Source organism: Bubalus kerabau, chromosome 10 (genome assembly GCF_029407905.1).
Source record: "Bubalus kerabau isolate K-KA32 ecotype Philippines breed swamp buffalo chromosome 10, PCC_UOA_SB_1v2, whole genome shotgun sequence".
Taxonomy (NCBI): domain Eukaryota; kingdom Metazoa; phylum Chordata; class Mammalia; order Artiodactyla; family Bovidae; genus Bubalus; species Bubalus kerabau.
The window spans coordinates 98,500,335-98,523,234 of NC_073633.1; the positions used below are offsets into that span (position 1 = coordinate 98,500,335).

The following is a 22,900-nucleotide window of genomic DNA, read 5'->3' on the forward strand; positions in this document are numbered from 1 at the left end:
CCCACATAAGAGAAAAGAACTCCCTGTATGTGGAATCTTCTTTTAAGGCCATCTTAAAAAAAAAAGTCAGCAAACTCTCCAGCTCTTCATTAATTCCACAGCTTGAGAAAGTTATGTTAATGTGCACTAGATGATGGTAATGTTTTAGAATAATCTATCTCCTAAACCATTTTTGTGTCATCCATTAAACCTGTTACTCAGTGGGATATCTATACAATTGATGAAAGAACCAGCAATCTCACTGATTTTCATTTGAAGTGAAATATATTTTCTTGGTAAATTCCAGCATTAAGATTTTATCTTCTTTAAAAAGTTGAATTGAAGCAGAGAAGGGAAAGGGTGATGGGAGGGATGGAGTATAAACAAAGAGTGCTATTTTGGGTGTGCTGTGCTCTGCTCTCTGTGACTAGTTATAATTGTAAATTTTGACATGAAGAAAATTTCCTTTTGCCTTTTTCTTTTATGCTCCACCTGCCAGGATGAACCTGGCAGGAACCCATGTGGTTGTGGGAGAATGAGCTGTATTCATTTCTGAGTTTTCAGCGTCTCATATTCTACAACCCAAGTTGGTCTCTACATCTACCAGGGCACCTGCTTGACCTCAGTGTTCGTGGTTGGAGAGTGAGTGGGCTGGAAGCAGATCTGATTCACTTTCATTGAATTCAGAGATCAGCATGACTTTTGAAATTGGTCATTTCATCAGCCACACAGCCCTGATTGAGAGTAATTGAGGAAGTAGCTGGGAATGAGAAGAGGAGGATGGGGCAAAGCATGTGTCAAACTGGTTGCTTTCCCTTTTTGTTCTGAGATGGACCTTCATACCTGATGGAGGAAAAGAGTTGCCCTCCCCAAGGATTTTTTTCATGTTCTGTGATTAAAAAAAAAAAAAAAAAGGTCATTTGAGCAGTTTTATAAGCTAAGGCTATGAAAGCTGTAATTTGAAAAACTATGTGGGTGGCAATATTGTTCAAGAGAGAAAAGAAAAGATAATTATGGGGAAAAAAAAAACACAAAAAAACCCCCAGACACACAAACTAGGAGATGCTAATCACATAAGTTGGTTAATTTAGGAAATATAGCTGAATTAGAATCAAATCTTTTATGACTCAGATCGCAAAGCAGCAGAACAACTGCAAACCCTGGCATAGATTTTGTAGGGATAAAATATTAATAATATTTTTCCAGTTTTACAGTAATATTAGTAATAGAGAATATTTATTGAGGGCTTTACTATATACTTTTTAATGACTTTATCCCATTTATTCTTTAAAAGTAGCCTTTAAGATTAGAATGATCATTTTTTCCCCCATTTGTCAGATAAGACAACTGAGGCATGAAACAGTTACATTGTACAAGAGGAAGGGCTGGGACCCCAGGTCTTTCTGACCACAGAGCATCTTTAATTTACTAAGAGCCCCTTCTCAGATAATTTTATTATAATTTTGCAAATAAGATACATTCCTTAGGGAGTCAAATCAAAGATCTTGATTCAAAAGAACAAGGAAGCTGTATGGTCACTTGCCTCTCTATAATCTTAATTTTTGTTCTTACCATTCTTGGACTTGTTCTTCATATTTACCAACTTAGAAACACCAGAAGATATTCTTTAAAGCATTATTTAAAGCAACTGAAATTTAAAATAGTATTCTTTAAATCATTATTTAAAAAGCAATGTGGATTTATTCCTTAATAAACATTTAATGTAACACCTTTTATGGCTAGACTAAATCCCATGGACACCAAGGAGATCAAACCAGTCAATCCTAAAGAAAATCAGCCCTTAATATTCATTGGAAGGACTGATGCTAAAGCTCCAATACTTTGGTCACTTGATGCAAAGAGCTGACTCATTTGAAAAGACCCTGATACTGGGAAAGACTGAGGGCAAGAGGAGAAGGGGGCAGCAGAAGATGAGATGACTGGATGGCATCACAGCCTCAATGGACTTGTGTTTGAGCAAACTCAGGCAGATGGTGAAGGACAGGGAAGCCTGGTGTGTTGGAGTTTATGGGATTGTAGAGAGTCGGACATGACTTAGTGACTGGACAACAACAAATCAGAATTTAATCTACTAAATCATAATTAAATCTGCTTTTGAATTGCTTAAATTATAGCAGTGTCCAAATGAGTAACATAGAAGAAATTTGCCCCAGGGAGAGGGTGAAGACATCCATGCCTTATGTTTCTTTTGAATTCTAACCTCAGTTCTATTATTACCTGTTTTTCCTCCACATCCACCTCCAAAAAAATTTGGAACCATAATGAGAGACCCCCATCTCTGTATTAAGAATGTCTTTCCTCATGTTAAGACCAACCCCATTTCATCTCTTCAAAAATGTATTCACTGGTTTCAGCATAATGACTCCATTTTTTTTTTTTTTAGCATCTCAAATATTTATACCAATTTATTAGCGGCAAGTATCAGTGACAAGTGCAGGTAAAGTATTATTTATGCGGAGATATCCAATTTTTACTTGTTTGACTGCTTTCTTGAAAGATGATGCTTTGGAAAATAAAATGCAACATTTATCATTGTTTGGTTGGTGATGGGAGGTAGCGCTTACTCTCTTCACTGTGACCCAGTTAGTTCACGTAGCCAAGCCTTCACAGCTGCCTGAGCCTAGGCTGTGATAACCCCAGCCCAGGAAAGACATTCACACAGTTTTGAAAGGCAGAGCAATGATTGGAGAAACTTCTAAAAATACAAATACAAATATAATGGAGAATTTACACTTTATAAGCTGCAACCTGTACCAAAGTCAGTGGATAATGACATTGCAGTTTGGGATTTGCATGTGGACTGCATCGTCATACTTCACTAAATAACTCAGGATGGAAAGAGGGGAGAAAGCATGTGAATGTCTACTGGAAAGGAACACACTAGCTGATGGAGTTTCAAAGGGAGGGTGCAGGTATTGTTGATCTATATTCAGCTATTTTTTATGGAAGTGTTTTGAAAAATAATTTGTTTATCAAATATTTGTTGAGTACCTTCCACTGGATCCTTTCACACTCCCCAATTCTTGATTCAAGATTTGATGGATTAATGTGAACAAATAATTTGAAAAAATTATCAGAACAATTACCTGGCTAAGTTAAATTTTATTAAGCTTTGTAGCTTCTGTGGCTTCTCCTTTTCTTGTTTTGCAGGATGCTGTGATCATTGATTATCTTCTGTTTTCAGAACTTTCCAAGTGGTGCTTGTGGTCTTAAAGAATCCGCCTGCCCATGCAGGAAATGCAGGTTCAGTCCCTGGTTTGGGAAGAGTCCCTGGAGAGGGAAATGGAAACCCACTCTAGTATTCTTGCCTGGAAAATTCCATGGTCAGAGGAGCCTGGCGGGCTACAGTCTGTGGGGTCACAAAGAATCAGACGTAACTAAACACACATGCTTTTATTCTCACATTTGGAGCCTCAGAATAGAGAACTTGAGATATTCCCATGAATGACATGAGAAAGAAGAGAGAATTGTTATTCTCTTATTGCCTTTGACACATTGGCCAGTTTTGATTTAGTGCACATCATACACAGGTGGCACGGTGCTATTGCTGTTGGGGACTTTAAAAAGGGAGACCAAGTTCTAATAGCTAAGCAGCTAGGTGTGGTTGACTCAGTAAACTTAGATCAATTGGAAAAATTCTGGTGGGTTTATAAGTGAATCCTAACCCATGGTTCAAAGGACTTGAGGAATTAGTTCATAGTTCTTCACTGTAAGCAAGGAAAGCTGAATCTGGTAGACAGAGAAAAATGGGACTGAAGTATATCATGTGGCTCACAGAGCTACCGGGAAGCAGAAGAACAGACTTAGAAAGCTAGGACAAGCTTTCTGATCCAGGCATGACTTAGAATACATCTGTTGGACAAACTTCTGTCCTCTCTGCTGAACACCAGATACTGGAGTTCATGTGACTGCTCGTACAGGCCAGCATCTCAGCCCTGCACCCATCACAAGCATGCTGCCAAGAGTGGAGAGAGCTGTCACCCCCTCTTTTGTGTCTCTAGTTACTGGGTCAAAGTCAAGCTTGAGTGTGTTTGGGTGGGAGAGTCCTATTTTATGTCTGAGTCTTAGGAGAAGGGATGCTAGAAAAGCAATTAGCTGCCACTTCTGTTTCTAAACATGGTCTTTCATTTCAGTTCAGTTAGTTCAGTTGCTCAGTCGTGTCCAACTCTGCGACCCCATGGACTGCAGCACGCCAGGCCTCCCTGTCCATCACCAACTCCCAGAGCTTGCTCATACTCATGTCGATTGAGTCGGTGATGCCATCCAACCATCTCATCTTCTGTCGTCCCCTGCTTCTGCCTTCAATCTTTCCCAGCATGGTCTTTGCTGTCCACCAAAACGAATCAACTTGGAATTCTCAAAACGTGGAAAGGGGTTCACATGCCGAATAGCCAAAATAAGTGATGGATTACTCTTAAAAGAATCTAAATATTTAACTTTCAGGCTTATTGATCCATATCTACATGTGTTGGATAAGATGGAGAGATTTTAAACTTCATATTACTTGGTCTTTTTTTAAATAAGGTTGAACTTATCCAGTCAACCATCCAAGTTTTATCTTTCTACCTCATTTTCTTTTGTGAGAGGCTCTCAGGTTGTTTCCTATGCCATTTTCCCTTTTTAGGTAGTAGATCGGTATGTTGTCCCTGGAAAAATAATAGTTTTTGAGGAGTTGCATAATTATTTATGGAAGACAGTCTGGCTGAGGACGACAAAGTCTCTTGTCTTAAAAGCTCAATATATTCTAACCAAAATAACATTAACATTCAACCTTCAGGATCGTATTTAAAAGAAGAGTAATTGTAAAATTTCTAGTGAAGCATCACCAACGTCAAGTAGTATAATGGAACGTATAGAATTGGAAAAGCTTATCGATGTCCCGATGAAAACAGATACTTTGGGATATATTCTAAAACTTCGATGCAGTCCTTATATTGAACAAACCATGAAAATGAACAGCTGAGGTGGGGATTGATCTTCTACAGGTTCTTTGAAATTGATTTTTGATCATTAAACTTAAGGAACAAAGCTTACATGACAAACCATTGAATATATCACTGTAACATTTAAAGGGAGCTACTCCCTCCACGCTGACACTAGAGTAATTCTTTGCAAATGCTGAAGTAGTGTCATTTAGAAGAAATATCTGTTCGGATAAGCATGTTCAGGAGGCGATATCAATGCTTCTACTTAAATTCAAAGCCATAGTTTTTAGAGGGCACCACCACCACCAACAACTTCACAGAGAGTAGCAGCATCTGTTTCTTAACTTTAAAAGTGAAAGACTGTAGTTGGTGTAAGAACAGGCTACTGAATGGGGACTGAGTCTGTCGTCCTGAGACACAATATTGATAGGCTGTCAGACTTGACTTACCTGGGGCTGTACCATCGCACACCAAGACTTACGGAAAGTGCCCCCATGACTGCAACACCCTGCTGAGTTGGATAGTTTTGCCTATTTTCCCGTTTTCCACCATTTGATAACCTCATCGATACGTCTCATCTCCCTCTGGTGGTGTGTGGATCCATGAGATGAGCAGCAGACCACTGAACCAAGCACTAGAGTTGGTGAACCCAGCGTTGCTACTTGCTCAGGTGCTCACAAGCACAGTCTGTCTATGTTGACTCTGTTCATCACCCGGGGTCTAGGAAGAGATTGCTGACACTGTGAGATGCTTGCCTGGGCATGAGAAGCGGCCACAGTTCTTTCTCCATGGGTATTTCTGGTTCCATTTGCTCAGATCAAGAGTTTGAGCTGGGAAATGCAGATGACAAAAATCAATGGTTTTCTTGCTGCTCTTGTTTTCTGGGGGCCCCCTGGGTTCATCTGTGGTGTAGCAGGAGTGGCTCAGGGGATCTTGGGGTGGTCTGGCTGCCACTCAGCTGTCAGTGAATTCTACTCTGCTTTTACCCTTTCTGTATTGGGACTTGTATATGGGTGCTCAGTCGTGTCCAACTTTGCAACCCCATAGACTGTAGCCCCCCAGACTCCTCTGTCCATGGGATTTCCCAGGCAAGAATACTGGAGTAGGTTGCTATTTCCTTCTCCAGGGGATCTTCCTGACCCAGGGATAAAACCTGCATCTCTTATGTCTCCTGCATTGGCAGTCAGGTTCTTTACCACTAGAATTGGGTATGATTTTATTTTATTTTAAATTCTGTTGCTAAAAACAGAAAACGAAAACAAACAACTTTGGAAGTCATCAGCATAAAGAAAAATTCTAAAGGACCAGCTTTGTTTTTTAGTAAACCTTTCCATTCCAAGTGTTCTTTGCTTCTATAATAATAACTAACACATGGTGCTTACTCCGTATCAGGCTCTGTTCTAAGTGATGTGCATACATTAAATTCATTTCATCATTAACCCACCTCTGTAGGCAAAGTACTGTTTTACCCCCACTTTGCAGGGGAAGGAAACAGGGGGACCAAGGGGTTATATAGCTTGACAAGGTGGCACATCCAGTTCAGGGAGAGCTGGAATGGTTTTCAAATTCATCCTTTAATCTACCTTGTTATACAGTCCTCTGCTAAATACCATTCTATGTAATACCGTTTCTTTACCTATCCCTTAGCATGTATTTTTAAAGCAATGATGTGGTCTTTGGTTCAAATGAGGTGCTTAAGAGAGGTAAGGGCTTGCTAAGGATTTAGGATTAAATTTTGTGACCATTCAACATAGCATCCTGCACAATTATTACTTTTTTCAAGCGATTCTGAAGCTTATTAAAACACATTTATCCTGAACATGTTGGAAGACTTACGAATGTGGCATGATAATTTCCCCAAATCCTCTTAATAGTGATGATTATAAGGCTAAGAAAGTAAGCGCTTAAAAATATCACACACTTACATAGATCATCTGTTGACATTCAGCGGGAAGTGGTCCTTTTTCTATTTCCCCTCTCCTTTCCAAGAACATAACTTTCAATTTTCCCTGGATCTGTGTATCTGTCAAAATCGCAAACGTTGCTCATAAAACAACTATGTGACCAAATGAAATGATCTGAACATAATCATTCAAAATCCCCACATGCATTTATTCCTTTGGACTTCTCAGTCTTAGAGAATCATTTCACCATCTTTCAGACTGCCATGATTACTGGGCAGGAATTGGAATATTTTCTACTATTCATCTCGAGCAAAGCAGTGCCGAGGTTTCCTGATTCATGTAGCTGTCTTTCTCTTTTGGCCTTGCCATCCTTTCTTCTTGTTATGGTCTTCCCTGAAGCACAAAAAAGCTGATTTTTAATTCTGGATTTCTTAGAGAAACTTATGACCTGTAAGATTGTTCTGGGTGGTTCACCCCTCCCCCCACCATTACCACAATTTGGAGTCATTCACTACTGCCACGTGAAGGCAAGTAAGCAATGATAATATTAAAAAGGGATGTTGTTGTTGTCATTTAGTCCCTAAGTTGTGTCCAACTCTTTGCGACCCCATGGACTGTAGCCCACCAGGTTCCTCTCTCCATGGAATTTTCCAGGCAAGGATACTGGAGTGGGTTGCCATTTCCTTTTCCAGGGGATCTTTCTGACCCAGGGATCAAACCCATGTCTCCTGCATTGGCAGGTGTATTCTTTACCACTGAGCCACCAGGAAAGCCTTAAGAAGGGATGACACTTGGCCTTTATTGAGAGCTTATCTGGGTCAGTAAGATCTTATGGAAAAACCTGAATGAACTTTTTGGCCAATGCTGTATTTTCCAAGCAACTTTCTTTATGTATATTATCATATTGAATGCTCATGCCAGCATCTCAGTAAATGAACATTAAATAAAAGATGCATAGTGACACTATGAAGGGCATATGATTGCTTCTTGTTTTCCATATAAGAAAAATAATGTTTGAAGGATTTCATAACTTGCCTAAATTTCCAGGCAGCTAATGTTTGGAGCTGGTTCTGACGTCAGAAGCTCATACGAGTAACCAAACTATGATGCTGTTTCTCCTCAGTTTTAAGCTTCAAAAGGGTGGTGTGAATTTGGTTGTATTCAGACATACTATGGTTGAAGAAGTGACAGGAGAGTGGCATCTCTTTTTATGGATGGAATTCCTAGCTTATAGACAAGGGTTGCTATTAAACATTCTTTTAAAAATTTAATATTATTAAATATTTAGAGTCCCTTGGACTGTAAGGAGATCAAACCGGTCAATCCTAAATGAAGTCAACTCGGAATATTCACTGTAAGGACTAATGCTGAAGCTCCGATACTTTGACCACCTGATGCAAAGAGCCAACTCATTGCAAAAGCTCCTGATGCTGGGAAAGATTAAAGGCAGGAGGAGAAGGGGATGACAGAGGATGAGATGGCTGGATGGCATCACCAACTCAATGGACATGAGTTTGGGTGAACTCCGGGAGCTGGTGATGGACAGGGAGGCCTGGCGTGCTGCAGTCCATGGGGTTGCAGAGTTGGACACGACTGAGCGACTGAACAACAACAACACAACTTACCTATGGATGGTTCTGTTACTGGCTGTAGAAATTCCTCTCAACGGGGATTTTCTTACTTAATAAAAAGAATGTTTCCCCCCCACCCCCCAACTCTAAATTTTCTTACCTTTATTTGAGGCTATCCAGAAACATATGTTCCTCTCCCATCACACAGCAGTAGATGGCAGCAAACGTCCACCATAGACGCCTGGAATGTTGCCTCTGGGCTTCCACGCTGTGTGAAGCTGGAGGCTGCTTTTAAAAATACAATCATCCATGCTCCTTTCCTGACATGTTGGAAGGGCTAGTTTTCCAGGTCACATATGTCTTATCAGTTTCGAAAATAATCACGTGGAAAGCCTTTTCATTGTGTTTGCTGCTACATTTCTGCGCTGTGGTGACTGTCAAGCCAAAATCAAACTAATAGCAGGAGGAAAAAAAGACGACAACGACCCAGAAGAAGTGCAAATAATTTCCGTTAAGAATGATCCTTGTGGGTTTGCAAATACATTTTCATCACCCAATCTGATCAGTGAAGCATTCTTGTTTGTAAATTATTTATCAGTGTCTTTTCTCTGTCACATCGTTTGCACCATTGTAACAAGCGATATCCAACTTTGGGGTTTTCTGTTTTAAGAATATCTGGGGAGAAGCGTTTCTCACCACCCTTTGCTGTCAGAAATGAAGCACAACCATTATGGAAACCATATATACCAAAAGGGTTTTCTTTTTGGTTGTTTTTCTTTCAGTTAGACTTTCCAAAGCGTATTACCCTGGGCATTTCGCATTTTGTCTTAGTATTCATTCAGTTTTCAGCCTGTTGTTGATTCATTTTGCTAGTAATGTGCTGTGGATTTTATGGACAATGTAGTATGATTGATCTGCACTTGAAACAAATTGATTCCCTGACCTGGGAGAGAACGGCCTTCAGTACTGACATGGTGGTGTTGCTGCTTAGCTATTTGACAAGCAATTAGCATCTCCAAGTTTTGTTTCCTTTCTCTATAATGGGAATGAAAGTATCTCACAGGATTTTGGTGAGGACTATATGAAATTAAATGAGGTGATGTCTTTAACCCACTAGCTCAGTACATGTTAAACATTCACTGTCAGCTGAATGTGGGTTGGGAGGATAAAAGCTATTGATAGTTAAGACTCCTTCTAGTTTTTCAGTGCCTGTAACTCTGATTAGTTTCTTTTCATTCACCCTCAATCTGAGTGTTACAGGTATCTAGCCTAAGAAGGGAAGAGGCACTTGAAAGATGCTGAGATGAAAATGTTCTAGAGGCTGAGAGGTTGATTTACTGTGGAGAAAAGTGGTCGTACTTTTATTATTGAGAGGTGGCTACAGTTTATCTTGGACGAAAGTTCATCAACCAACATTGAGGACTAATGGGAAAAAAGGAAGAAAAATGATGTCATTAGGAAGAGGGCAAAATGAAAAGCAAAGGCACTGATGGGATAAAGAGGGTACTGTCATATTACCTGCACTTGATCACCATGGAAAATGTTTTCCAGGACGTGGAAACAAAGGAAATGATGCTTTAAGAGCACTTCAAGAACTAGGTCAATTACTAGTACAGAAACTCTCATCCAAGAGTCTCTTATTTTAATTTTGCCATGGATTTTGGCGTTCAGTCCTGCATCAGGAAATAACGTCATCCCTGACCTACACCCAATTGATAACCCATCTTAGCAGTTTGTATTTTTATGGCATTTTGGGACAGTCCATCCTTGGACATCCAATCCAAGCCTGGACAGTGTATTAAAAGTCAGAAACATTGCTTTGCTGACAGAGGTCTATAGTCAAAGCTATGGTTTTCCCAGTGGTCATGTATGAATGTGAGAATTGGACCAAACACCAAAGAATTGATGCTTTCACACTGTGGTGCTGGAGAAGATTCTTGAGAGTCCCAACCAGTCAGTCCTAAAGGAAATCAGACCTGAATATTCATTGAAAGGACTGAATCTGAAGCTGAAGTTCCAATACTTTGGCTAAATGATGCAAATAACTGATTCATTGAAAAAGACCCTGATGCTGGGAAAGATCGAAGGCGGGAGGAGAAGGGGATGACAGAAGATGAGATGGTTGGATGGCATCACCGACTCAATGGACAAGAGTTTGAGCAAGCTCCAGGAGATGGTGAAGGACAGGGAAGCCTGGCGTGCTGCAGTCCATGGGGTTGCAAAGAATCGTACGTGACTGAGCGACTGAATAACCACAGCAATGAGGTCTTTAAAGGCATGGGTTCTAATCTCCATTGCTATTTCCAGGCTGTCTGACTGTGGCCACCCTGCTTGTTGCAGAAGACTGGCTTTATAGTCACGGTGGAAAAGGATAGTTGTGTTTCCACTCCTCAGAGATGGTGATAGTTCCTCTTTGCTCATCCAACAAGGAACATTAATAAAAAATGGAAATACCTCAAAGGAGAGGAAACAAAATGCTTTTAATAAGCCAAGATTTGGAGGAAAACAGGAAAGGCACTCTCAACATTCTCTACACTTGAGAATACAGAGAAAATTACCCAGGATCTGAAGAAGAAGGAAATTAAGACCAGCTCTGAGTCGGTTCCTAGTTAAAACCCTGGCTTCTAATGAGCCATGTAAGTTGGCCACTTCTCAGAGATTCCTCGTCTTAAAATGGAAATGATACCAGGACATCCTTCATAGAGTTATATTAAGTATAAAAAGAGCTTATACCTGCTGAAATGCTTACCACGGTGCTGCCCCATAGCAGGTGCTTGATAAAGCATGTTCGCTGTTACCGTTGCCGCCGCCTGCTGCTGTATACCATTGCCGCTCTTTTAAGCGTGCCTGTGAGAAGGTGCGGTTCTTGTCAAGGGCTGAAGGCTAACTCTGTCTGAATGTTCAGCTTGTTCATGCTTGGCATTCTTAATAGTAAGCCTTGCAAAGTTTCAACCAAAGTACTAAAAAAAAAAAAAAAAAATCCGTGAATAGCAAGTACAGTGTTACAGCTTTATCTTGTCATTAAACTTGAAACACATTCATGGTCTATGTATAATATAATTGCTTCTTTTTGCCAGTTATTGGTTATGAATTGGATTTCCTGCCCCCGGAGATGATACTGATGGGGAAAATAAAATGATTATAAGACGGCCCTCTGACCTGTTTACTGAAAAGGAATACTCTGTTTCAGCCTGAAAATAATACACTGAATGCTTTTAATACTGGTTTCTGTTTCCCGATGACCCACTGACGCTGCTGACTCCGTGTTTCCCTATCTGACGGTGTGGGGCTGGATGGCCTCCGGCTGTCATATTTTGAGCCTTCGTCCCATGCCAGGTCCTGAGGTAAGTGTATTTCATACACATCCTCACTCAGCTCACAGCAATCTTGTGGAGCACATGTTAGTCCTGTTTTATAAAGGAGAGAACTGATCAGTGCCTCAGCAAGCAGTCCAGGGTCCTGCCGCCGGCACCCAGCACAGACAGGGTTTGCACCCTGGTCTGTCTGATGGTGAAGTGTGTCTTTATAACAGCCACATAAAATCTTAACATTATTATGAAGATCCGTTCCACATCTAATATCCTGAGATTGCACTTCAAATACTCTTTCCTGGAGAAGGTAAAGTGTTTTGACATACTACCTTCAGCTCTAGGGGGAATAAGACAGGTGAACGAAAATAAACATGGTAGATCAGGTATAAATTGACACATTACCGCTCAGGGCACAGAACTGTAGCCATGTAGTTTTCTATAACTCAACTCCCTTTCAACGTTCCTTCAAGCTGCCGACTTAACCTTATGGTGTTCTGGTACATTTAGTCTAATCTAGCTGAACTTGTAGTCTGATGTCAGCGTTGTTATTTCAGCCACTGCCCAGTTTGAAGCTTCTTGCCTCTTGAGGTGTGACTCAGAACTTCAGGCTTCTATTCTTCTTCTCTACTTGACTTTTATCCTTCTCTTGGTGCCACTGGGTGCTAGGGAAAGCTATGGCCCAGTATCCCGGTGGGGAGAGGTACCTCTAGTTAGCACAGCTGCTTCTGGATTCTTGCTGACCGCTGATGGTAATGAATCTTCTTCTTGGTTTCTGTCACATTCTGATAGCTGCTACAGAGGATCAGATTTCATGAACTCTGCATCTTCTTTGTTCTGACATCTGATAGATATTTAGTCCTTATTTTTCCCTCACTGGAATATGTGGGAGCTACTAAATCTCCTCGTAAGTCACAAGAAGTTGGCTGCCAAAGAAATGGAAGACAGTCCTTCTGTCTGGTCATTCCGTGTTTTCTTTTTTAAAATCAGCTCCTCTGTGAATGCCTCAGATTGGCTTGCCTCCCTGCTCTGGGCCAACAACCAGGAGGTTCAAAGCCTGGTTGATTACAGAAGCAGCATTTTAGCTCTTCTCTTATTCTCTCTAAAGTTCTCTTGGTTCCTCCAGCCCATTCCCACCCCCATCTTCCCGGCTGGGAAAGACTTTTGCTTTACCTATGGCAGAAAACGTTCTTTATGTCAAAGCCTCTCACCTTCCTGCTCTTTATCTATTCTTCAGTCACATCTTGATGCTTTGCTTTGTATTATGGAAAAACCCAGCTTTCAGAGTTCTTAGAAATTCTTTTCTTTGAAGCCTTGCTTTCAGGAATATTGTTTAATGATGGATCATCCATTGACGTCTACTTTGATAAGACAAAAATTAAGCGATGGGTTCCTTATTCTTGGCCTGTATGCCTACTCCTAGAACCACTTGCAAATGCTTTGGCTATAATTAGTTGAAGGGCAGAGCTCCTTGGGGGAGTTGGAAGCAATTAGGAGTCTCAAGTGGGGCAGAGAACTATCTCCACCAACATTTTGCACTTGCCTTCGGTCGTGCCGAGTTTTTACTGGAAAGTTCGTGTTGGATTCACATCCATATTTCTTGGTTATCCTTGCATCTGCATGTGGCCATGTGACTGGTTCTAACCAATGAAATGTGAAGGGAGTTTTGTATGTTAGTTCTAGGCTGACATTGTTTATTATGGACATTCTTTCTCTGTGCTGTCTCCTGTCTCCTGCCCACCAGCTGGAAGTCAACATCAGTGGTGACCTTGAGAGTATTGTGTCAATACTGGTTAATCTTCTGTCAGCTTGGGTTCCTGCATGACCATATGGAGCAGATGATCCTTGCCCGTCCTCTTGTTGGTTCAAAAATAAACTTGTCTGTTGAGTAACTACTTGATATTTTTTGGTTTATTACTTTTATCAACTAGTGTTACTTCAACCAATCCAGCAGGAGTGAAAAGACATAATATATTTCTAAAAGTTATTCTTGCTACAATAACAAAGTAAAATTTCCTTAAAGGGAACAAAGCATCTTCAAAATGAAAGAAAAGTCATTTCTTACATGTTTTGTTTGGACTGTACATTCCTATTATACTTGGGTGTTGGGGTAAGTCTGGAGGTTCATAAACTCTGGTAGTTGGTGTTTTTGGTACAGTGGACAGACTGATCATTTTTAATTTTTTAGACAGTTGTAAAAACAAAACCAAACAAAAAGAAGAAGGTGTGACAGAGATCATATGTGATTCTCAAGTCTTAAATATTTACTTTCTGGGCCTTGATAGAAAACTTGGCATCTCCTAGCCTACATAGTTGGAGAAGGCAATGGCAAGCCACTCCAGTTCTCTTGCCTGGAAAATCCAATGGATGGAGGAGCCTGGTGGGCTACAGTCCATGGGGTCGCCAGGAGTCGGTCGCGGCTGAGCGACTTCACTTTCACTTTTCACTTTCACTCAGTGGAGAGGGAAATGGCAACCCACTCCAGTGTTCTTGCCTGGAGAATCCCAGGGATGGCAGAGCCTGGTGGGTTGCTGTCTATGGGGTTGCACAGAGTCGGACATGACTGAAGCGACTTAGCAGCAGCAGCAGCCTACATAGTGGGGAAACCAATGAACTTACACTGTATTAAATTGTGGAAAATTCTGAAAGAGATGGGAATACCAGACCACCTGACCTGCCTCTTGAGAAATCTGTATGCAGGTCAGGAAGCAACAGTTAGAACTGGACATGGAACAACAGACTGGTTCCAAATAGGAAAAGCAGTATGTCAAGGCAGTATATTATCACCCTGCTTATTTAACTAACATGCAGAGTACATCATGAGAAACGCTGGACTGGAAGAAACACAAGCTGGAATCAAGATTGCCAGGAGAAATATCAATAACCTCAGATACGCAGATGACACCACCCTTATGGCAGAAAGTGAAGAGGAACTCAAAAGCCTCTTGATGAAAGTGAAAGAGGAGAGTGAAAAAGTGGGCTTAAAGCTCAACATTCAGAAAACAAAGATCATAGCATCCGGTCCCATCACTTCATGGGAAATAGATGGGGAAACAGTGGAAACAGTGTCAGACTTTATTTTTTGGGGGGGCTCCAAAATCACCGCAGATGGTCACTGCAGCCATGAAATTAAAAGACGCTTACTCCTTGGAAGGAAAATTATGACCAACCTAGATAGCATATTGAAAAGCAGAGACATTACTTTGCCAACAAAGGTCCGTCTAGTTAAGGCTGTGGTTTTTGTAGTGGTCATGTATGGATGTGAGAGTTGGACTGTGATGAAGGCTGAATGCCAAAGAATTGATTCTTTTTAACTGTGGTGTTGGAGAAGACTCTTGAGAGTCCCTTGGACTGCAAGGAGATCCAACCAGTCCCTTCTGAAGGAGATCAGCCCTGGGATTTCTTCGGAAGGAATGATGCTAAAGCTGAAACTCCAGTACTTTGGCCACTTCATGTGAAGAGTTGACTCATTGGAAAAGACTCTGATGCTGGGAGGGATTGGGGGCAGGAGGAGAAGGGGACGACAGAGGATGAGATGGCTGGATGGCATCACTGACTCGATGGACATGAGTCTGAGTGAACTCTGGGAGTTGGTGATGGACAGGGAGGCCTGGTGTGCTGCGATTCATGGGGTCGCAAAGAGTCGGACACGACTGAGGGACTGAACTGAACTGATGTAAGGAAGACTACTCTGCATGTAAAGAATTGAATAATCTATCCTGTGTTGATCTGTGGCATTATGATTTAGGCCTTTGAAATTGATAGGAATTCTATGGAAAGTGTACACTTGTCCCAACCCTAATGGAAAAACACAAAGATTTGCTCAACTTCACTTCTTGTGCCTGTAGAACAAGCTTACCTTGTTCATATAATTCACTGATTATTTTTGAGGTTGGTAGTCAGTTTGTTATTATACGGACACAGCTAGAGAGGAAAAACTATTTTTTTTGTTGTTATTTGTTTATTTTGGATTGGTAGCTCCCTAAACCAAGGCCCATGCCTTTTGGATTTATAGGGTGGATGAAACATTTTCAACACTTCAATAAGGAAAATAAATTCTCTTGAGACTTGAGTAACTGAAACATAGTAATAGTCTTCTTTTTCTCCCTTTATAGCCTCAAAAAAGTCAAGCACATTTGTCCAGAATAACCTAGATTAACCATCAGGCTCTAAATTTATTATAAATATGTGATATGCAGTAGGTTTTCAGCCAAGTCTACCCATTTGACCCCCCGGGTCATTGATAATAATTAAGAGGCTGTGCTTATGGCTTCTAAGGAGGACCAAAATCAGGACTGTATTATGATTAAGCCTCTGCTTATGATATGTGCCAATGAGCAAGATTTGTTTAAGTTGGCAGATTTTAATGCTTATGTGAAATATTTTTTATTTTCCTGCTACTAATTATGTTATGATTAAGTTATACCCACTGGAGTGTAATTATCTATTGCATAATCCTTTTTATACATGGGTCCCTAGAAATTTGTCACTTCAATAGTGCTGACTGAGGGTTTGCAGCACCTTCTTAATGATAAAACTTTCTTTCACACAGTTCGGTTTATCTTCTTCTCCCTAGGAACTCCTTAATAATCATTTTAGGAAGAATAAAACCATAGTCTAGGTTGTTTATCTTGCATATAGATTTTCTCATCTGGCCCTTGTGAGTTCTGGGGCAATCATGATTATTGTGAGTCCCTAAGCAGGAAGGGTCCTGCTCAGCCGTGGTAGCGGGACACTTCTCCAAGAGATGGCACTGACAGCTCATTTTTCTCTTAGTATCTGTTCTGATGGCTTTGTGCTTCTCTAAGGCACAGAACAATGGAACGCTGATAGATGTTCTGTGATTGACACCACCTATTGCCTTCATTTTTATATTCTTTCTTGTTTTAGATAGCTATATAATTTTCTTTACCACTGAGACTCTAAAGTTTTATACTGTGTTCTGGGTGGGGAGAATAATGCTTCCCCTAGCTATCCCAGTATTGGTCCCTACTCTCCCTTTTATGTGCCTCTTAGCCTGAGTGCCATCATGGCAAAGACTACATCTGTCTTTCCCACGATTTGAATCATAGGAGTCTTGTAGAGTGCCTGGCACCTGACAACAGTTAGCTAAAAAAAAATTAAATGAATAATCTCTCCTCTGCAGTGGGTTCTGAGACCTTCTCAACTTCTGGAGTTTATTTTATACTTCTATAGATTAAATGAATAGATTATATTCATTTTTAATTCTGTTTCTAAGATTCTGTGATTCTAGATATTTACCCTATGATTGATTTATTTGCATATCCATCATTTGGTAGGCATTTATTATGCATTTTCTGTATGCCAAGTGATGTTCAGAATACAGAGATGATCACAGTTGAAATGGTCCCTGATCTCCTGGAGGTTACATTTTGTGACAGACAGAAAATTAAATGAATCACAGAAGTACCAGATAGTGATCCATGCTGTGTAAGGATGAAAGCAGAGCAGTGTGAATGAAAGTGGCAGTGGGTGACTCCAGTTTGAAGAAGGCTTCTCTAAGGAGGTAGCGTCGACTAGTGATGCAGGGCGTGGAAGGGAAGTGCATCCTAGATAGAAGGATCAGTGAAGGCAAGCGCCTCCTGGGAGAAGCATGACTGACACACTCAAAGAAGGCCAGCGGGGCTGGAGCAACAAACACTGAAGGGCTGAGCAGGCATTGGAGGTGGTAGGCCTGGTCAAAATGAGATGGGACAGCCTTAAAGGTAATAGTAATGATTCAGCATGAACACATTAGCAAAAAAAATGGTATTTGAAAATCAGTCTTGGGATGGAGGGCAAACAGCTGAAAATTAATCTTTGATTTTAGCCCATCTTCTGTGTTAACACCCCTGAAAGCTGGAAAATCTTGTACCCAGGTGTTGGGCATTGCACAAAATATCCTTAAGGAAGGGCCAGAAAATAAAAAGAGAAAGAAAAAAAAATTACGCTGTTTAATCCAAAATGGATTCACAAGGGAAGGTCTTTCTTCTCGAAAGCAATTATACTTTACAGCATGTTCTTTTCCCTAGTGTCTCAGCTTCCCACGATGCCTGACTTCATTAAAGCAGGCAGGAAACAGGATTCTCTGTGATGTGCTGGTAGAATTATATCTTCTGAGCTGCAACTAATTGTTTTGATGAAAAGGAAAAAAAAAAGCACACTATAACACTATATGAGAAGAAGATCAATGCTTGCACACTGGGCGAACTTGGAAAGAAAGGAAACAAAGAGAAGAATAACAAAACCACAGCACATTGTTTTCTCTGTCACATTTTGTTTATATAAAACATAAAACTGGGAGTGAGTTTGGCTTAATGACAGATCAGAGTGCTGTTTGGAAGAAGCTAACTGTAGCTTTGTCTGGGCAAGTATGTGTGTGTGTGTGTTCTCAAGTGTATATATAAATTAGATACTCTTGGTATAGTTTTTTTTTTTTTAACTATTTATTTGGCTGTACCAGGTCTTAGTTGCCGCATGTAGGCTCTTCAGTCTACATTGCACGTGCAGTCTGCAGGATCCCAGGGATCGAACCCAGGCCCCTTGCATTGGGGTCATAGAGTCTAAGCCACTGAACCAGCAGGGAGTCCCTTTGTTACAATCCCAATTCCTCAGTTTTTAAAATGGGGGTATGTTTGCTTATTGTAGCCCTATCTCAAGGAATACAGTGAAAAGAGATAAAATAACTGAAATAATTGAATTATTATTGTGCCCTCTCTTTTTAATAATATGATAATAATAATATTGTGAACTCAAAATAATTCAAGTACTTCTTTGTAGGTGTGAGGATAAATGGGCTCTATTTTTAGCTCTGCCTCCAACTCAAGTGAGGACTCAATTCACCTTCCTCTGCTCTGAGAACCCTGCTTGGGATACTTGGATTTGACTAGGTTTACACTGAAGTCCTTCCCTGTTCTGAGGTCTGTGATTCTAAATACTATCAATCCTTTATTTTTCCTCTGTGAATTTTGACTGTATCACCGCAGGGACTTATGATTTATCTCCCAATAATTTTCTGATATTTATAACAGAAGAGACTAGAACATGATGATAGGAGAGACTTTATTTGAAGTCTATTTTGAGAAAGCAAAAAGGCTTTATATATCTATCAGATCCTTCCTACTTCTTGTCACTGTAACAAGGAAACACAGTCATTGTTGGAACGAGAGGGTTGATGGGTCTGTTTGAGGTCCTTCCTACTCGAGTGTGGTCTGAGAAACAGCAGCAACACTTGGGAGCTTGTGGGAAGGCCCTACCCCAGACCTTGAGTCAGGATCTTTGTTGTAACCAGAGTGCTGGGTGAATCAAGGTCAAATTTAAGACACTCTATTTCAAATGAGTGGCCAGTGAAGGGTGTTGTTCAGCAGACTGCCCACTCCAACCTCAAAGAGAGGGAACACAGTGTTTGCAAGAGACTCACGTGCAGCACACTGCTTGCTCTTGCCCTATACCTTGAGGTTCGTCTTTAGAATCACTTACAAAATACTGTAAATGTAAGATGTGGTGTTCCTGCAAATGGAGAGTGGAAGCAGTGAGCCATTTCATGGTTGGTAGTTACTGTTCAGTATTTAAAAGTGCAATACACATTTCTGCTTGCTGAGATGAGCCTGTTTGAAGAAATGCCCAGGCTGGAAGAAAACAGTCACCTCAATTTCTCATCTGAAGGCTGTAGACTGGATAAACAGCTTGTCAATCCATGTGTACTTAAAGTAATATTCAGAATAAATTTACTCCTCTTGTGCATACACTGAATACAAAAGGTGTGTGCATGTGTGTCTGTGTGTGTGTACAGGAAAGGTGGCAGATGGATATGGGCGTCTGTTAACTTAAAATATATTTATTATTGGTCTATGCGTAGGGCCATAGTACAGTGGACTCAAAAGTGATTGTCTTGGATGGATATTTCTTTTCCAGTTATTAGGGCTTGGAACTGAAGAGGTGATTTTACCATAGAAGGTAAAAATGAGCTACCTTGAATGAGCTATTGAGTTTCTCATTTCACCTGAGATCTGTTATGTGGCTCTGGGAGATTAGTTGTACTTTCAATGTATCACTTGGATGCTTTTCTTAGAGAAAAATAACTAGAGAATCTCAAAAGAATGCATGCAAGCCATACCTTTGACTTCCATGGGAGCAGACCTGAAACCACACAGTGCAAAAGGGAATCTTATTGGCAATAAGTAGGAAATGTTCTGAAGTCATCAGGGCAATATTTGAATTAGACAACGGCGGAAGTCAGTGGACCTCAGGTTTTCTGCTTTTTAGAGCTGGGAATGTCTTAGCTGAGACTGTATCCCCTGTGAGTTTGAGGACCTCATTTATAGTACCACCAACTGTTCTTATCAGTCTATAATACAGGAAGGGGGTTCTTCAAGAAATAGGAAAGCACCTCAATACATTTTCTGAGTACATGTCTCCAGTAATAACTCCGAATATGCAGCTCTTTGCCTCTGAGTAGTTGACCCTGTGGAGAAAAAGTGAGAAGGGAGGAATAATCCAGAAGAGTTGTTTAATGTTATACACATGTTCATGGGCTTGACCTGTGTTACAACTTCATAACATGTTAAATTTCCTGGAAGAAGCCTCAGAGGCATACTAGTTAATCCTTTTATTTTATAGATTGTCTGAATGACATGCCCAGTTCACAGAGTTCCTAGCAGAATTAGGACTAGAACTCAGTAGTCTCGAATTACAGGGCATTGAACTTTGTGCTACACGAGAAGAAAGAATGTTATAGAACGGTGTAGAATACAGGAGAAAGTTAACCCATGGGATTTAAAACAAACCCCCAGATTATAAGAACTTGTGTCCAGTTGTCCCAACTGCAAATGCCCACTTGCCTGGCAATCAGTGCCATGCTGTGCAGGTCCTGAGTTCTTCAGCCTGGTATATGTGTGTGTAAAAGGCTTCTATTCAACGGGATATTAATGGACATCTTCAAAGCGAATTTGCACAAGGGAGATGGGAGGTTAAGTGTGGGAATTTGTTTATTTTACTGTGAATTTGTTCCACAAGCCTATCTTGACTGTAAGCCAGCGTCCGAGTTAAGTAGCAGTAATATAAAAATATAAAAATGATATTTTGAGTTTCTGTATTTTTTACAATGAACTCTTACTGCACATGTATTAATAAAGACATTAAAATGTGATAAAAACTGGAAGTCAACAAGGAGTGTTTCTGCAAGGTTGCCGTTCAAATTGTGTCACTATTTTACTTTGGTCAAAAGAGGCTTGCAATTGCAGTATGTTATTATTGATTTTACTCTTTATCACACATTGTTTTATTTACTACTTTCTCCACAGTACCTGGTTCTAGACATTTTTACTAAAATGCTGCAGTTTTTTTCTTTTCTTCCTTTAACTTTTAGAAGCATAATTTACCTGTGGTAAAATGTAATGTGTTAAGTGCACAGTTTGATGAATGTATACACATGTATATGTACACCTATGTGTCATCAATCTGGATCAAGATGAAGTATATACCCATCACCCCAGAAATTTCCGCTGTGCTCTTTTTAGATTTTGCTCCCATAGCCCCACTGTTTTGACTTCTATCACTATACATTGTTTTTGTCTATTATTGAACTTTATTTAAAATGGAACACATGTATGCTTCTGAAAAAATGTAAAAAATGAGCAAGATAATACTCTGTCTTCAAAAAGTTTATAATCCAGTGGAGTAGACAGGTAAATAGGCAATTCCTTTATTCAGTGTTTTTTTTTTTTTTTTTTTTTTTAATTTCGTGCCGCACTGGTTATCATGGTTTGTGCGTGTGCCTGCTCGGTTGCTAAGCTATGTCCGACTCTTTGGGACCCTGTGGACTGTAGCCCGCCAGGCTCCTCTGTCCATGGGATTTTTCTGGCAAGAATACTGGAACAGATTGTCATTTCCTACTCCAGTGCATATTCCAGACCCAGGGATCGAACCTGCATCTCCTGCATTGGTAGGCGGATACTTTAGCACTGAGCCACCTGGGAAGCCCTAGTTAACATGGAGAATGCCAGGCATAGTGAGTGCTTGCACTCAAGGTGCTCACTGGGTAGCTAGGATATGACACTAAAGAAATTTGTGAATAGTTAGTATTGTGATAAAGCTTTATATCTGGATTCTGAGAGCACAGCTTAAGGGCATTTGATACAAATGAGGATGGACCAGGATCAGGAGAATGATTTGAGTTCAATCATGAAGAGCAGTGATGAATTAAGCAAGTGCTCATGGTGTCCCTTGATTTTCCTAGACTGTTTTCACAAGTCACGAAACGTCCTTGAGAACACGCAAAGATGAAGATAGACTTATTTCCCTAGCTTGAAACAATTCCTTCTCACTAGGACCCTGAGAGTTGAATGAGGCAGTCACTTCTTTTGATTTCTTTGGCTGGGAAGAGAGGATTTTTGGCCCTTTCCCCAGAAGGCTATTTTCCACACGCATCACTTGCTGTGACAGGTTAGCCGTAAGATTAGCAGGTACTGACCTAAGCAGGAAACACGGTGCTGGATGTCGCTGGACTATGGGGCTTATGGTTTGGGGCTGTTTCCATTGGGATAATGGAGACCTCAGATGGTTTGTTTTTGTTCCCTTTCCCAAAATGCTCCTCTCTGAGACTTTGAGAATCCAAATCAGGCTCTCAAGGACTGTTAAGCTTTCTGTGAGTCTGTAGATGCTAAATAGAGAAATTTAACTCAGGAGATTGTTTACAGATGCGAAACTGAAGTGCAGAGAAATGAATTTAGAAGCTACCAAGGCGAGCTGATGAGTTACTGACTGAGTTCCCTGGACCCACAGTTATTTCATTTTGCACCCAGGCTTGACTCTTTCCTTTGCAGAGACTATATTTAAGTTTGCAGTCATTTCTTAAGCAATCCAGCTGCCAACCTTGCTTCTCCAGGTTTCAGGTTTACATGAGACATTCCTGGCTTGTGGGTGTTTAATATTCTTGTCTTGAAGTACAAAATCATGTTGATAGCAGGAACTGGGTATAGCTCATCTTTGTATGGTCAACTTCAACCACAGTCTTGGAATGTAATAGAGTTTTAATACATGTTAATTTATTTCTTGAAAAAAACCGGATATGATTTTGGTTAGTTTGAAATCTTTTCCCATCATTGCCACTATCTAGCTTGTCTAATATGGGCTTTTCTAAACTTCTGTTTCCTTAGCAGTAAAATGGTGGCATTCATTCATTCAACAAATGT

The 22,900-nt window shown here is 40.5% G+C and overlaps 1 long non-coding RNA gene across 8 annotated transcripts in view; it reads left to right on the top strand.

Annotated features, from left to right (window-relative positions):
* LOC129621889 (uncharacterized) overlaps positions 1–22,900 on the top strand; it is a 253,520-nt gene that overhangs the window by 151,419 nt on the left and 79,201 nt on the right. The window contains exons 6-7 of one of the 8 annotated variants that reach the window (XR_008699798.1): positions 3,151–3,243; positions 4,134–5,789. The exons of 5 other annotated variants lie outside the window; for them this stretch is intronic. This is a non-coding gene — a long non-coding RNA (uncharacterized LOC129621889). Of the gene's footprint in view, positions 1–3,150; positions 3,244–4,133; positions 5,790–8,117; positions 8,604–9,660; positions 9,816–22,900 lie in introns of those variants that run through there. 2 more of the 8 variants (XR_008699797.1, XR_008699795.1) reach the window with 2 other exon arrangements.